This window comes from Oncorhynchus kisutch, unplaced genomic scaffold (genome assembly GCF_002021735.2).
Source record: "Oncorhynchus kisutch isolate 150728-3 unplaced genomic scaffold, Okis_V2 Okis05a-Okis16b_hom, whole genome shotgun sequence".
Taxonomy (NCBI): Eukaryota; Metazoa; Chordata; class Actinopteri; order Salmoniformes; family Salmonidae; genus Oncorhynchus; species Oncorhynchus kisutch.
Genome location: NW_022261982.1, coordinates 4496749 through 4501605, shown reverse-complemented (window position 1 = coordinate 4501605; position 4857 = coordinate 4496749).

The window sequence follows — 4857 nt, the reverse complement described above, 5'->3', positions numbered from 1 at the left end:
CATGACAGAACCCTCTGTTCCCCTGTCCATTCTATCAACTACTTACATAAGCAACACTCTAGTGTCCCACCTGCCCTGCTCTCCCTTCAGTCCTGCCTCTCCCGTTCCCTCCAGCTGTATGTGTGTCTACTCCTGTTTATAGCAGACCTGTGAACGCAGACGGGAAGGGAATGGACAGCGTGTGGGAGGAGGGGAGGGAGCCAACCACGCTCCATGTGGGAGTGAGAGAGAGGCTGACAGAGAAAGTGATTGATTGTGTTGTGTGTTTTGAGATTGTTGTGTTTCTGCCTGCACTCTGTTCGTTTTATGACTCTGGGTCTCTGGTGTCTGGGGTGTGCGTTCATGCGTGCCAATGTGTCTGGTTTGGCGTAATTGACTTTTGCCAGGGCAACAGAAGACCTTGTTTTGGAGAGAGGAGTGAGAGATGATATTGATGAAAATAGATAGAGAGAGAGAGTTAGACAGAGTTAGACAGAGAGAGAGACAGATACAGAGAGAGACAGCGAGAGGGGAAGTGAGCACGAGATGGTAAGACTGCTAAGAGAAACCACAGTCTACAGGAAGAGAGATCAATATGTTCCTCAGTAGCCTGCTAGTACTAATGTAACCACAGTCTACAGGAAGAGAGATCAATATGTTCCTCAGTAGCTTGCTAGTACTAATGTAACCACAGTCTACAGGAAGAGAGATCAATATGTTCCTTAGTAGCCTGCTAGTACTAATGTAACCATAGAAGAGAGACGAGGGTTGGGAGAGGGAGGAGAGAGGAGGGAAGAGAGACAAGGGTTGGGAGAGGAGGAGGAATGAGAGAGGAGGGAAGATAGGAGAGGAGGGAGGAGAGAGGAGGGAAGATATGAGAGAGGAGGGAAGATATGAGAGAGGAGGAAGGAGAGAGGAGGAAGATATGAGAGAGGAGGGAAGATGAGAGGAGGAGGAGAGAGGAGGGAAGATATGAGAGAGGAGGAAGGATGAGAGGAGGGAAAGATATGAGGAGGAGGAAGGAGAGAGGAGGGAAGATATGAGAGGAGGGAGGAGAGAGGAGGGAAGATATGAGAGAGGAGGGAAGATATGAGAGAGGAGGAAGGAGAGAGGAGGGAAGATATGAGAGAGGAGGGAAGATGAGAGGAGGGAGGAGAGAGGAGGGAAGATATGAGAGAGGAGGAAGGAGAGAGGAGGGAAGATATGAGAGGAGGGAGGAGAGAGGAGGGAAGATATGAGAGGAGGGAGGAAATGAAGCCACTCCTTCATTTCCCGGGCGATGTGTTTGGGATCATTGTCATGCTGAAAGACCCAGCCACGTTTCATCTTCAATGCCCTTGCTGATGGAAGGAGGTTTTCACTCAAATTCTCACGATACATGGCCCCATTCATTCTTTCCTTTACACGGATCAGTCGTCCTGGTCCCTTTGCAGAAAAACAGCCCCAAAGCCTGATGTTTCCACCCCCATGCTTCACAGTAGGAATGGTGTTCTTTGGATGCAACTCAGCATTCTTTGTCCTCCAAACACGACGAGTTGAGTTTTTACCAAAAAGTTATATTTTGGTTTCATCTGACCATATGACATTCTCTCAATCTTCTTCTGGATCATCCAAATGCTCTCTAGCACACTTCAGACGGGCCTAGACATGTACTGGCTTAAGCATGGGGACACGTCTGGCACTGCAGGATTTGAGTCCCTGGTGGCGTAGTGTGTTACTGATGGTAGGCTTTGTTACTTTGGTCCCAGCTCTCTGCAGGTCATTCACTAGGTCCCCTCGTTGTGGTTCTGGGATTTTGCTCACCGTTCTTGTGATCATTTTTGACCCCACGGGGTGAGATCTTGCGTGGAGCCCCAGAAGGAGGGAGATTATCAGTGGTCTTGTATGTCTTCCATTTCCTAATAATTGCTCCCACAGTTGATTTCCTCAAACCAAGCTGCTTACCTTATTGCAGATTCAGTCTTCCCAGCCTGGTGCAGGTCTACAATTCTGTTTTCTGTGTCCTTCGGACAGCTCTTTGGTCTTGGGCCATAGTGGAAGTTTGGAGTGTGACTGTTTGAGGTTGTGGACAGGTGTCTTTTATACTGATGACAAGTTCAAACAGGTTGCCATTAATACAGGTAACGAGTGGAGGACAGAGGAGCCTCTTAAAGAAGAAGTTACAGGTCTGTGAGAACCGAGAAATCTTGCTGTTTGTAGGTGACCAAGTACTTATTTTCCACCATAATTTGCAAATAAATTCATTTAAAATCCTACAATGTGATTTTCTGGATTTGTTCTTCTCTTTTTGTCTGTCATAGTTGAAGTGTACCTATGTTGAAAATTACAGGCCTCTCATCGTTTTAAGTGGGATGAACTTGCACAATTGGTGGCTGACTAAATACTTTTTTGCCCACTGTACATGGGGGTTGGTTTATTCAGGTCTACAGTATATAGTGGGGTTGGTTTATCAGGTCTACAGTATATAGTGGGGTTGTTTATCAGGTCTACAGTATATAGTGGGGTTGTTTATCAGGTCTACAGTATATAGTGGGGTTGTTTATCAGGTCTACAGTATATAGTGGGGTTGTTTTTCAGGTCTACAGTATATAGTGGGGTTGTTTATCAGGTCTACAGTATATAGTGGGGTTGTTTTATCAGGTCTACAGTATATAGTGGGGTTGTTTATCAGGTCTACAGTATATAGTGGGGTTGTTTATCAGGTCTATAGTATATAGTGGGGTTGTTTATCAGGTCTATAGTATATAGTGGGGTTGTTTATCAGGTCTATAGTATATAGTGGGGTTGTTTATCAGGTCTATAGTATATAGTGGGGTTGTTTATCAGGTCTATAGTATATAGTGGGGTGTTTATTCAGGTCTATAGTATATAGGTGGGGTTTTTATCAGGTCTATAGTATATAGTGGGGTTGTTTATCAGGTCTATAGTATATAGTGGGGTTGTTTATCAGGTCTACAGTATATAGTGGGGTTGTTTATCAGGTCTATAGTATATATTGGGGGTTGTTTATCAGGTCTATAGTAGATAGTGGGGTTGTTTATCAGGTCTATAGTATATAGTGGGGTTGTTTAATCAGGTCTATAGTATAAGTGGGGTTGTTTATCAGGTCTATAGTATATAGTGGGGTTGTTTATCAGGTCTATAGTATATAGTGGGGTTGTTTATCAGGTCTATAGTATATAGTGGGGGTTGTTTATTCAGGTCTATAGTATATAGTGGGTTGTTTATCCAGGGTCTAATAGTATAATAGTGGGGTTGTTTATCAGGTCTATAGTATATAGTGGGGTTGTTTATCAGGTCTATAGTATATAGTGGGGTTGTTTATCAGGTCTATAGTATATAGTGGGGTTGTTTATCAGGTCTACAGTATATAGTGGGGTTGTTTATCAGGGTCTATAGTATATAGTGGGGTTGTTTATCAGGTCTATAGTATAATAGTGGGGGTTGTTTAATCAGGTCTATAGTATATAGTGGGTTGTTTATCAGGTCTATAGTATATAGTGGGGTTGTTTATCAGGTCTATAGTATTAGTGGGGTTGTTTATCAGGTCTATAGTATATAGTGGTGGTTGGGTTTATCAGTGTCTATAGTATATAGTGGGGTTGTTTATCAGGTCTATAGTATATAGTGGGGGTTGTTTATCAGGTCTATAGTATATAGTGGGGGTTGTTTATCAGGTCTATAGTATATAGTGGGGTTGTTTTATCAGGTCTACAGTATATAGTGGGGTTGTTTATCAGGTCTATAGTATATAGTGGGGTTGTTTATCAGGTCTATAGTATATAGTGGGGTTGTTTATCAGGTCTATAGTATATAGTGGGGGTTGTTTATCAGGTCTATAGTATATAGTGGGGGTTGTTTATCAGGTCTACAGTATATAGTGGGGTTGTTTATCAGGTCTACAGTATATAGTGGGGGTTGTTTATCAGGTCTACAGTATATAGTGGGGTTGTTTATCAGGTCTACAGTATATAGTGGGGTTGTTTATCAGGTCTATAGTATAGTGGGGTTGTTTATCAGGTCTACAGTATATAGTGGGGTTGTTTATCAGGTCTATAGTATATAGTGGGGTTGTTTATCAGGTCTATAATATATAGTGAATGAACTTCCTTTGTTTGATGAAGATAGAAATAGAATTCTATAAAAATGACGTGTGAGAGAGAGGGGAGGATGGGAGTGAGGGATATTGAGATTTGAAGGAGAGGGGAGTGAGGGATATTGAGAGGTGAGGGAGTTGAGGGAGAGGGGAGTGAGGGATATTGAGAGGTGAGTGAGTTGCGGGAGAGGGGAGTGAGGGATATTGAGAGGTGAATGAGGTGAGAGGGAGAGGGGAGTGAGGGATATTGAGAGGTGAGTGAGTTGCGGGAGAGGGGAGTGAGGGATATTGAGAGGTGAATGAGTTGCGGGAGAGGGGAGTGAGGGATATTGAGAGGTGAATGAGGTGAGGGTGAGGGGAGTAAGGGGATTGTGAGGTGAGGGAGAGAGGGAGGGAGATGGGAGTGATGAGGATTGAGAGGTGAGTGAGGTTCGGGAGAGTGTGCTGTAACCATGGAGATCAACATGGATGGAGGGAGGGGCAGAGCGAGGATGAAGGGGGAGAGGAGTGATGATCAGATTGGAGCTGTGTGGTAATACAGGGATTAGAGGAAGCATTCAGTGAACACTACATCCACCCATTCTCCCTCTAATCCTCAACCTCAAATCAACAGCATTCACCTTCTGCATATTTCTCTCTCTGTCTGTGTGTGTGTGTTGCCATGTGGGCATGAGTACCTCTGTGCTCTGCCAGTGATTCATTCAGAACTGCCCCGGAGCTATTTTTAAAGCAATCTCTATTTGTGTGTGTGTGTGTGTGTGTGTGTGTGTGTGTGTGTGTGT